Source organism: Dermochelys coriacea, chromosome 8, assembly GCF_009764565.3.
Source record: "Dermochelys coriacea isolate rDerCor1 chromosome 8, rDerCor1.pri.v4, whole genome shotgun sequence".
Classification (NCBI taxonomy): domain Eukaryota; kingdom Metazoa; phylum Chordata; order Testudines; family Dermochelyidae; genus Dermochelys; species Dermochelys coriacea.
The window spans coordinates 7489724-7502416 of NC_050075.1; the positions used below are offsets into that span (position 1 = coordinate 7489724).

Sequence of the window (12693 nt, forward strand, 5' to 3'; positions counted from 1 at the left end):
CTGCCCCAGATTGTTCACAATCTTGAGATTTAGACAATATGTGACTGGTGACTAAACCAACAAACAAGAACAGGGAAAGCATTGTGAAGAAAGGATTGTGGCAGAGATGGGTATAGATACATATAGCCTAAATCATGTCAGACAATAGGGATTAGGAGATGTAGCTAGACTAAAACTACTGGGGATTACAGTTGAGTGGCAATTAAATTTTTCTATTGAGCCACCAAGAAAAAAATTAAGTATTACAAAAAAGTTGCATAAACTGCAGTGATTTTCCTTTCTTTCCATATGAACTAATGAGTCATTTGAAACCAGATTAATTCTCATTTCAAAGAGCTTCTAATCAGTTTAATTAAATCCAAAATACTACCTTTGTAGCTAAAATGCTTTTTTATGTAAACTGTCTGATAGTCTTTTAAAAAGCAGTGCTTGTATAAAATCTGACTCAGTCAACTGTTTTTTAAAAGCAGCAGAGTCCTGTGGCACCTTATAGACTAACACAGGACTCTGCTGCTCTTACAGATCCAGACTAACACGGCTATCCCTCTGATACTTGTTTTTTAAAACAATCACACATGACAAAACTGATACTACCTCTTTAAAACAGGAAGTGGTAAGGTGACTGCTGCTTTTCTGCCAGTAATTCTTCTAGCTTGAATTCTGTCATCTAAATTCTAATGTATAAGTCTTATTATATTTTTGCTGCACAAGCCTGCATGTTTGAATGTTACCTAATCTTCAGTTGGACAACTTTTGGAAGAGCTGCTAGGCATTGATGGCCCCGTGGCACAGTTTGTTTTGATCTTGTCCATGTTAACAAATCCATATTTCTGTAGTCCTGCAAATCCATGGGATATCTGTGGGTATCCACACCCCTGGATGCAGATGCAAATATCCGTGGACCATTTATGCATTACCAGCATGGATATGGGTACAAATTTTGTATCTGCACAGGGCTTTGATGGTAAGAGCAGGCGGACAACTGTGAGGAACCGTGACATGGATCCTCGATCTGCTTTGGGTGGAGGGCCTGATGGGCAGGGACAGGAGCCAGGAGCTGCTCGGGTTCCACACCCAGGGCAGGTGGAGGGTCCACCGTGGCTCCCCACAGTTGCCCGCCCAACTCGTATTGTAGCCAGGCTGCAGCTCTGAGCTGCCCCCATCCCCGGCCAGAACCAGGTCAGGGAGAGCCGCACTGGGAGCTGTGGGGAGCCTGGGTCCCACCATCTGCCCTGCGGGGAAGGGGGGCCAAAGGGCAGGAAGGCAGAGTTCGGGGCAGGGACACTGGGCTGGGAGCTGCTCGGGCCCCCTGCCCAGGGCAAGTGGAGGGTCCGCCGCAGCTCCCCACAGCTGCCAGCATGTCTCTCCGCGACTGGGCTCTGGAGGCAGAGGGTGCCTTAGAGTCTCAATCCAGCTCTCAGTGTAGAGCCCTGCAAATCCACGGATATCCTCATCCACAGATAATTTTTGCAGATTGAATGCGGATACACATTTGTGTATCTGCGCAGGACTCTACATATTTCTCTTCAAAGCAGATCCTTTTTCTTCTTGTCTGTTTAGTTTCCATAGCTTTCATAAAAGTTCTTACTTTCCTAGTAGCAGCCCTCAAACAGCAAAAGACCCTTATCTCTCCCTTCCTGGACAACTTGTGAATGAGGGTTCCATTTACAAACAAAGCAACAATGGATATTCAGCGTGCAACCTGGTTTCTGGAGGATTGTCGTCTTGATGGATCTAAAGGGCCAAATATTGATTGTGATTAAAAACTGAGACACCACCTACAGTATAAGGTGCTAGTGTCATAGGAGAGGCCAGGTAAATTAAGGGCACTCACATGAGAAGTCTAGAACTTCAGAGACCTCAGTCTGTCTCTCTCAAGAATGATGTCATGCATAGATATGCCAGTATGGGCCTGAGTCCACGTGATGCTTCTTCAGAGGTTCCGTCTTTTCCATACACTCTCTGCTGTCTTGTTTAGTAATGAATCTCTCTCCCCAAACTGGCTACCATTTTCATCTTCTGGTGATTTGAAGTACAGACTTACAAAAGGGTTCCTTGTACATGAGGAAGACTGAGCAGTCATAATGACCAATGCCAGTCTAGGAGAGTGGAGTACCCACTGAAAGACACAGATTAGAGACCTGATCCGAGGAAGAGAAGAGGCACAACATAAACTGTCTAGAGGTCAGGGCCATCCTGTATGGGTTCACAGCACAGATTCCTTCTGTGCATTTTCCATAGAGTCTTGTAATGACAGACCACATCTTTGCCATGGTCTGTGTAGATAAAATGGAGTATAACCATGTCTTCATCTTTCCAGAAAGACACAACTGTTGGTGTCTTGGGCAGAGCAAACCTGTTACCTGTATGCACCATACATAATAAGGGAAAGCTGAATACCACCACAGTCAGGCTTGGCACTAGGAAGAAAAACAAAGACCTACAACACCAAGGCAACCACACAGTGTCTAGCTTTTCAGGAGGAGGGTTCAGGAACATGGCCAGCAGCCGCTCCTCAAATCGTTAAGAGATTAAAGAATTGGAAGGAAAACATACTTATACCTCTTCCACCATCACTAGTTGAGGAGAACTATTCGACATGGCAAGTAGGTCTACCCATATTTCTTCTACAAGGTAACCTGCCTGTTGACACAAGGGCCAGTCTTGCACCAAGAGCTAGACAGGCTTGAACTAGCTGCCTGATGGGGAGAAGAATTGACTGTGTAAGGGAATAATCTGATACGCTCACTATGTGTTTGGTCTCCAGGAAGATATCCAATATGACCTATTTCATGATGTGGTCAAGCACTGGTTTAGGGATCTGTGACACTGTACCCCAAAGCAACACTCTGGCACCCTCATATTTACCACTGTCAATATAATTGATATATTTTTGTACAAAGTATGCCTTGTGAGGTATCATTTTAAGTCTTGATCTGTTTAATATCCTGTTGGATTGTATGTGCTGTCATTGTATGTGAAGTTATGAAGTTTGCTATGTGTGTGTTACTGAAATATGTTGTGACGTTGGAAACACCCACAACCAGCCTTTCAGGTGCAGAAATGGCGCAGCCAGACACTGATCATGGCCCATTTTAAGGGGAATCATTCACACTAGGATTAACCAGGAATTGTATACAATGGAGATTGCTTGACTCGCGTTCATAGCAAAAGATCTTTCTAGTAATCTGGAGAAATCTATAAAGGAGGGCAAGTGACATCATCATTTGGCCTTATTTTCTCTCCCCCCCCCCCCCAACTCAACACTTGGAAATACGTCTGGAGGACAAACACTGAACTGGGGAGGTGGTTCCAGGCTAGAAAGGAGAATCCCAGCCTGTGTATTAAGGAATTATACCATCAGAGTGAGACACTATTTGATTTCTATAAACAAGACAGGATTTAACTCAGTTTTACTTTTATTTCTTAGATAATCAACTTTGATCTGCATGCTTATTACTTGTAATCACTTTAAATTTATCTTTCTGTAGTTAATAAATCTATTTTATCTAAAACTGTTTTGCTTGAAGTGCTTGAGGAATCTGCTCAGGAACAAAAACTGGCGCATGTCCTCTTGACATTGAAGAAGGGACGGACTGGGTAATAAACTTACACTGGTCAGGTTTCTGACCAGGGCAGGACAGTACTAACCTGAGGTCCTAGGCTGGGGAGTGTGGGGAATTGGCTGGAGCTTCTCTATTGTTGGTTCATGAGTGGCTGGTGAAAGTATTCACATAACTCAGCTGGATGTCTCCCTGTCTGTGGATGGCTGTGTAAGGGCAGTACCTGGAGTGGTTTGCAGCTTGTCACAGCATCACAATGCGAGAGGGAGCCCAGGTTGGTGAGACAAAAGGCTCAGCGGTACCCCAGTGCCAGGTTGCGCCCTGGGGATTCCGTCATAGTATCAAGGCATTATTTCATCAGAATTAGCCAAGGCTAAGGGGATCTTGAAGATGGTGGTCATATAGTTGTCTGTTCACACCTTCTCCAGTTCTGTAACTGGGACATCAAAATGTCATCTGATCTTCCTTTTGAGAGGAGCTGTTCTGTAACTGTGTGTGCATCTACAATTATGTACACATTTTTAATATATCTGCCTTCAACTCTGGGTTCACGCTGCTAATAAGACCATTATAACCGATGTAAACCTTAGACAATGAAAAGGAATATTTCTTATCTGTACTTACTATTTGAACAAAAAGACTTTTCAAGTAAATTCAGACTGACCATTCCTTGGGTAGAGTATTTTCTGTTGTGAACTTGATCAGAACTGATCTTTAGGTTGAAGGAAGTTTTGTTTTTATTATGTTCTGCATAAGGAGACAGTAGTGCCCATAGTTACTTTTTTGAATTAAGTGTAATTTTCTTAATGAGGTAGTCAAGATCATCATTTTTTGGCTATGGAAATTGTTTATGGATAGGGATGCACCCCTTTGTGCCAGTGACTGATGATCTGGTTCTCTTCCTGCCCCCCACCCAAAATGGTAAGTAGGTGGAAGGCCCATTAATCTGTGGACCTTATTACATAAAGAAAGAATTTCAGGTAGGCACAGTTTTCCTCCCCCATTTTATAGGACTTTTATATTTTTGGGTCAAATTTGAACTTAGCGTTTCATGTATTGAAAGGGCAGAACATGCACACTTACAAGCTTTTTATAACACAATTTCTCTTGCTAGTAGTGATTGGGAATGGGGAAATAAGTCATGTGAAGTTGTGGGAGTATATAATACTATCATTGCTAAATTCAGGAAAACAAATATTCTATTCTCTTCGCTCTCCATTCCTGAATGCCACTCTTGTGCTATGTGAGCCAACATATGTATAGTTATGGATGGGTGCACCACAGGTATGTTCCATATGTTGCAAGTAATCGGGTGAAAGTAACTTAAAGGACTTACCTGTACGCCTGAGTTGGGGCGTGGCCTCAACTGGAAGAGGTGGGGCCTTTAAAGATTTAAAGGCCCTGGGGCTGCGGCTGGGAGCCCTGGGGCCTTTAAATCACCCCAGAGCTCCCAGCTGCAGAGGTGGCTGGGAGCCCTGAGGCTTGGGCAGTTTTAAAGGGCCCGGGGGTCCAGCCTCTGCAGCGGCGCTCCAGGCCCTTTAAATCGCTGCCCGAGCCTGGTTGCTGGAGCCCCGGGGTAGCAGCAGCAGGGCTCAGGCAGCGCTTTAAAGGGCTCGGGGCTCCCCACAGCGGCTGGAGCTCTGGGCCCTTTAAATCGCCAGCCTGGGGAAGCCGGTCCACAGGCTCTTGCCGGTAGATCGGACCAGCATACTTTCACCTCTGCAAGTAATGTTATCTGATGTGCTGTGATATCTTTGAAAAGGGATTACATTAGAGATACAAAAGAAACTAAGGAAAACTAGTAGGCAGACATAACAGAGCAGATAATGGAGTAGACAGGTTGTAAGAAAAACAATGACAGGTTGACTGTAGGCAAACCTTCAAGACAGCATAGTTGTGTATTCTGTTGTCCGATTTGTTAAAACAGTACTTCTTCTATATTAGACTTGTTCTTTTAATTATGCCTTAATACTATGTGTATTATGGTAGTGGCTAGAGACCCCCAACTGAGACTGGGACTCCATTGTATTGGGCATTGTCGAAACACATGAGACTGTATATGTCTGAAAGAGCTTAAAATCTAAATAGACAAGACAGAGGGTGAATAGAGCCTCAGAGGATGAAATGAGTTCCTCAGGGTCACATAGCACTTCAGTGGCAGAACCAGAGAAAAAGCTTCCTTCCAGTCCAGTGCCCTATCCACTAGACCACAGTGCTCTTCCATGAAGAACTAGTAGTCTTAACTATTGCCATAAAGTTAAAAAAAAGATTCGTGAATCTGCTTCCATACAACAGTAAGAAACCTGTTCTACATGTAAGTGATGTAACTTCTCACAAATAAACTTTAAATCTTTCCCAAGTCCCATCTGACCTTCATAAATGTGTCAACCACTTTGTAGCAGATGATGATGTCATAATTATCTGTGTATGGGTCATGAACAATGTTTTGAGGAAACTGAAGTGATGATGTGTCTGGAAAGGAAAACATTTTTACTGGAACAGTTATACTGTTGTAAAGTGTAGTTGAACTGGTCCTGATCATATAAAAGTTTGTCTCGGCCATTCATAATAACCGGACACAACTGAAGGATAAGACTTGTATGTGTCTGAAAGAAACTTCTGCTGCAGTTCCAGTCCAACTTGGAGGAGGGAGATATCTATCAAATCACATTCTTTAACTGATACAAATAACATAAGTGTGAGGTTTTTATAGATTATCTAAAATTATTTAAATCTATACAGTGTTATATAAGACTCATCACTTCAGTCAATAGACTTGCTATATGCAGATTAATTGAAACAGAAAAGGAGAGATGTTTTGTTGCTAAACATTAGATCCCACTAGTTATGAGATGAGTGTTTGCTAACTCGCCTTTGCTGTAATCTGTGAGAGAGATGTCCAAACTGCATCACCCAACAAGTTCACAGTACAGCAGCAAATATAAGGAAGGGGACATGGACCAAATACTGATTGTGCCAGTCCTAAAATGGACCTATATGCTGGTAACTGATCACTTTGAGTTAGCCCACATAATTGCACTCACATCTATAGTGAAAAGTACAAAAATAGCTTTCTGTTTGATACTTTTCTACAATAATGACATAAATGACTTCTGATTAGATCTCTTCATATGTAAGTGATTTGTATTAGCAATCATTTAAATTACTCTTAAATTGGTTTTCATTATGTCATGGAGACCATCCAGCTGATATATTCAAGTCCTAGGCTTGTGAAAAATATTGTACATTCCAAATGGAATCTGAATAACTGAGCATAGATGACGGATGATAATGGACAACTATTGACAATTAAACTTGCTGACTTAGTTCAGTTATCTGTCCCTTACAGTGCTAATTGATATGCTCAGCACTGGTGTATAGCAGATATCTTAAATTCAATAAGAAGGGGGAGTGGTTCACTGTAAGAGTTAGATCCTCTGGAGTGTATTAAAAACCATAATCAAACAAACAGCCACTAAAGTACTGACTCTCCATTAGTGTTACCTGTACACTGTGCGGTTGTCAGCAAAAACAGACTTTATGGAATTTATGCTACGTACATAGGATTCATAGATACTAAGGTCAGAAGGGACCATTCTGATCATCTAGTCCGACCTCCTGCACAACGCAGGCCACAGAATCTCACCCACCCACTCCTGCGAAAAACCTCACCTATGTCTGAGCTATTGAAGTCCTCAAATCATGGTTTAAAAACTTCAAGGAGCAGAGAATCCTCCCTCAAGTGACCCGTGCCCCATGCTACAGAGGAAGGCGAAAAACCTCCAGGGCCTCTTCCAATCTGCCCTGGAGGAAAATTCCTTCCCGACCCCAAATATGGCAATCAGCTAAACCCTGAGCATATGGGCAAGATTCACCAGCCAGATACTACAGAAAATTCTTTTCTGGGTAACTCAGATCCCATCCATCTAATATCCCATCTCAGGGGATTAGGCCTATTTACCCTGAATATTTAAAGATCAATTAATTACCAAAATCACATTATCCCATCATACCATCTCTTCCATAAACTTATTGAGTAGAATCTTAAAGCCAGATAGATCTTTTGCCCCCACTGCTTCCCTTGGAAGGCTATTCCAAAACTTCACTCCTCTGATGGTTAGAAACCTTCGTCTAATTTCAAGTCTAAACTTCCTGGTGGCCAGTTTATACCCATTTGTTCTTGTGTCCACATTGGTGCTGAGCTTAAATAATTCCTCTCTCTCTCCTGTATTTATCCCTCTGATATATTTATAGAGAGCAATCATATCTCCCCTCAACCTTCTTTTAGTTAGGCTAAACAAGCCAAGCTCCTTAAGTCTCCTTTCATAAGACAAGTATTCCATTCCTCGGATCATCCTAGTAGCCCTTCTCTGTACCTGCTCCAGCTTGAATTCATCCTTTTTAAATATGGGAGACCAGAACTGCACAAAGTATTTTAGGTGAGGTCTCACCAGTGCCTTGTATAATGGTATTAAAACTTCCTTATCCCTCTCCTGATGCATCCCAAAACCACATTAGCTTTTTTCACAGGCATATCACTTTGGCAGCTCATAGTCATCCTATGATCAACCAATACTCTAAGGTCCTTCTCCTCTTCCGTTACTTCTAATTGATGCGTCCCCAGCTTATAACTAAAATTCTTGTTATTAATCCCTAAATGCATAACCTTACACTTCTCACTATTAAATTTCACCCTATTACTATTACTCCAGTTTACAAGGTCATCCAGATCCTCCTGTATAATATCCCGATCCTTCTCTGAATTGGCAGTACCTCCCAGCTTTGTATCATCTGCAAACTTTATTAGCACACTCCCACTTTTTGTGCCAAGGTCAGTAATAAAAAGATTGGTCCCAGAACTGATCCCTGAGGAACTCCACTGGTAACCTCCCTCCAGCCTGACAGTTCGCCTTTCAGTAGGACCCGTTGTAGTCTCCTCTTTAACCAATTCCTTATCCACCTTTTGATGTTCATATTGATCCCCATCTTTTCCAATTTTAACTAATAATTCCCCATGTGACACGGTATCAAATGCCTTACTGAAATCTAGGTAAATTAGATCCACTGCATTTCCTTATCAAAAAATCTGTTACTTTCTCAAAGAAGGAAATCAGGTTGGTTTGGCACGATCTACCTTTTGTAAAACCATGTTGTATTTTGTCCCATTTACCATTGACTTCAATGTCCTTAACTAATTTCTCCTTCAAAATTTTTTCCAGGACCTTGCATACCACAGATGTCAAACTAACTGGCCTATAGTTATCCGGATCACTTTTTCTCCTTTCTTAAAAATAGGAACTATATTAGCAATTCTCCAATCATTCAGTACTACTCCTGAGTTTACAGATTCATTAAAAATTCTTGCTAATGGGCTTGCAATTTCAGGTGCCAATTCCTTTAATATTCTTGGATGAAGATTATCTGGGCCCCCCCGATTTAGTCCCATTAAGCTGTTTCAGTTTCGCTTCTACCTCAGATATGGTAATATCTACCTCCATATCCTCATTCCCATTCGTCATGCTACCATTATCCCTAAGATCCTCTTTAGCCTTATTAAAGACTGAGGCAAAGTATTCGTTTAGGTGTTGGGCCATGCGTAGATTATCTTTAACCTCCACTCCATCCTCAGTGTTTAGCGTCCCCACTTCTTTTTTCTTAGTTTTCTTCTTATTTATATGGCTATAGAACCTTTTACTATTGGTTTTAATTCCCTTTGCAAGGTCCAACTCTACTCAACTTTTAGCCTCTCACTTTATCCCTGTTATGGATGGTAAATTTAGATTTAAATTTAAATTTAGTGCCATCTCAAACAAGGATATACCTATAATTCTATTATACTCTTTTCTAAAATTTTCTAGACACTGTCATCTTATGATTAGTTTGAACACTATTCCTTAATATGTTTTGACTGTTACAGGTGTCTGTGCACCTTAGTGTAATTTTTTTTAATTTTTGCCACTTGTCATTTCTGGTTTTGGTCATTAAGTGCTTCTTACAGGATTGCTGTGCTACATTTTGTCCACCTCTTTTGTGTATTTGATATTCTTGTACCTATAGGTTTCATGACTTCAAAATTAATTTTCAGCTAGAGATTATACTTGCCTAATATTTGTAGGGTATATGTTATCCAGGGCACAAGTAGCGTTTAAACAAATCAAGATTCTGTCAGCTTGTTGCCTCTTCTGTAGTAAGGCCACCTAACTGAATCACAGTTTATTTCAAGCTTCTAGTGAGAAATGCTACAACAGCTTTTTGTTGTACTTAGTTGTCCCTCACGTGGACTGCTGCATTTATTGTGTTGTGCTTTCATATCTTAGGTTCTCAGTTCTGGGAACTTTTGTATTTTTCCCCCTGCTTCTCCAGATTCCTGTGTTGCTGAAGTTCAAAGTCTAGAATGTTGTCCCAGAAGCACTGGTTTACACAGTTGGGTTTCTGCTTCCAACATGCTTTTTCTTTCTGGAAAAAGTAAAGCTGTCTGGATTTCTTAAGGACACTGCATCAAGTCCACGTAATATTGTTTGACATTAAATAAATCAGTTCTGCCGTTAGATGAATTAAAGACATTGCTTTTGTGAATGAACACACAGCTGCCTCCCATTTCCTATTCATTGTGAAAATAGGGAAAAATCTAGAAAACTCTTTTGTTCTGTACATGAACAGCAAATTATGTAGTCTCCTTTCACTGCTAGTGATAGTAGCTAAACGTTGTTTAAAAATCTTAAGTGATACAAACATACTGAGACTCCTATATAATTTATTTTTTATGAAACTGGGATATTTCTTAACTCCACCATAATGCCAGACCTTTTATTATTCTAGTTACTTCATTTTTAGCTCTTAATTTCTATTTTATTTTACCTTAAGTGCTCAACGGTATCAGACCACTCTCTAAATTAGAGAATTACTTTGAAAAGTGAAATTTCTATGTTGTATACATGAATAATAAGGCTCAGATTTTGTCAAACATTTTTAGTAAAAATCACAAACAGGTCATGGGCAATACACAAAAATTCATGAAAGCCCATGACCTGTCTGACTTTTACTAAAAAATATCCCTGATAAATGGGGAAGGGGTAGGGTCCGGCATCCACAGTGGCTGGGAGCTCGGGGATCTCCTCACCCCCTACAGCGGCGGAGAGCTCTGGGGTCCCGCCACTGCCCATTGCAGCTGGACAGCTGCGAGGGGTCCGCCCACTGTGGCTGGGCTGTTACAGGGAACCCCGTGGCGACTCGGAGCTCCAGGGGACCCCCGCTGTCTACCACGGCTGCGCTGCTGTAGAGGGGGGGGGCTTGCCACCTGCTGTGGTTGGGCTGCTGCTGGGAGTCCCAGTGTACGTAGCTGAGTGGGAGCTCTGGGGTCCCCCTGCTGCTAGGAGCTGCTTTGGGCTTGCCAGCAGCGTCTGAGAACTGCGGGGCTCCCTGCTGACCACTCCAGCCCCAGGGCAGAAAATGTCAGATATCTCTGGATGTCATGGATTCTGTGACTTCCGTGACCTCCATGAAATAGTCGTAGTCTTACCGATTAAGCATGCTGACAAACATACCTTTACTAGATTAGTATATTTGCATTTCTAACAGTAAAAAGACTTTTTGTGGTAGTTACAATGGATGATATATTTTATGCTGCACCCATTAAAACTTTCTGCAGCTGGAAGAGGATGATCGTGGAAATGTGCACTAACCTTTTCTCTTATTTGAACATATCAATATGACTAAGTCTGTGTCCATTTCAGTTTTCATTCTGATTTGAGACCAAATATTACTGCATACTCCATGTTTCCTTTTGCTCTTTAGGAAGTTTAACAAATACAACCTTATCACTTAATGTGAGTTAGTCATTCTAATTTTTTCAATGTAGTACTTTAAAACAAAACTAAAATTTTGGGGGAATATTTTCTCTCAAACAAGTCTAGTAGTTCATCTCTTCATAAAGCTTAGTCAGAAAATTCTAGTGTGAGAGAGAGAGAGATCCTCTTGCTTTCTTTCCTTCCTTCTCTTTCCTTCCTTTCTTTCTTTCCTTTTCTTTTCTTTTCTAGTAACAGATCCTACATGAGTTACTCCTGGGGGAATTGTGCACCAAAAAGCTAAAAATTCTGCACATTTCAAAATTCTGCATATTTTAAAATACCTGTCAGCACGTATGTCTGTAACAATAAAGACAACACAGATTCAGGAAATATTTTTTGACAAATAGATTCCTTACTAGGCATATTGATACAGAACTTTGAGTGACAATTCATTTAAACCAGGGGTTCTCAACCAGACCCCCCTCCCCCGCAAACATGCTATAAAAACTCGATGGCCCACCTGTGCCACAACAACTGGTTTTCTGCATATGAAAGCCAGGGCCGGTATTAAGGTAGCAAGCAGGGCAATTACCCAGGGCCCCACATTACAGCGGGCACCGCAAAGCTAAGTTGATCAGGCTTCTGCTTCAGCCCCAGGTGGGGGGGCTCAGGGTCTGGGCTTCAGCCCCATGCACTGGGACTTCAGCTTTCAGTGAGTCTAATGCTGGTCCCGCTTGGTAGCCCCCCAAAAACCTGCTCGTAGCCCTCCAAGGGGCTCTGGACCCCTGGTTGAGAATCACTGATTTAAACTACAATACAGAAACGTATTGTTTCCTCAGAAACATTGTTTCCTTCCCTCAGAAGTAGTGCAAAGGCTTGGGGGAGTCAGGGATATAGGAGGCGCTGAGAGAGAGGGAAGTAATTGCTGGGAAGGAGCCTGGGAGTGAACCTGGAGGATTGTTGGGTTCCTTTCTGAATGTTCTGCAGTTACTGAAGAATAACAAAATACAGTGATCCCATCAAACCATTAATAAAGCGACGTACAAATCAAGTGGTTTTGTGACTTTTTTTTCTTATCCTTATCCCCATAAAAGATAAAACTAGCCCTGAAGTGGTAATTAACAATGAATAGCATCTTCTATTGCTGTAGGTACTAGTTCTATTCCATTATAAAATAGTTTAAGGTTTATAATAGTGGTGTTTTGGTTTTGTTTTTGTTTTTTTTTGTGGCTAAACTTTGAGTGATGTGTGAAGGGATAGTGATTTGAATTAATGTAAAAAATGTATGGCTACAATTTTCACACACTTTCAAAATTCTGGAATGAGGGTCTAACTACAAAACT

The 12693-nt window shown here is 41.6% G+C and overlaps 1 protein-coding gene across 5 annotated transcripts in view; it reads left to right on the forward strand.

Annotated features, from left to right (window-relative positions):
* The window catches only part of RNF130 (ring finger protein 130), a 93890-nt gene that overhangs the window by 5279 nt on the left and 75918 nt on the right, over positions 1–12693 (forward strand). The window lies entirely within an intron of this gene.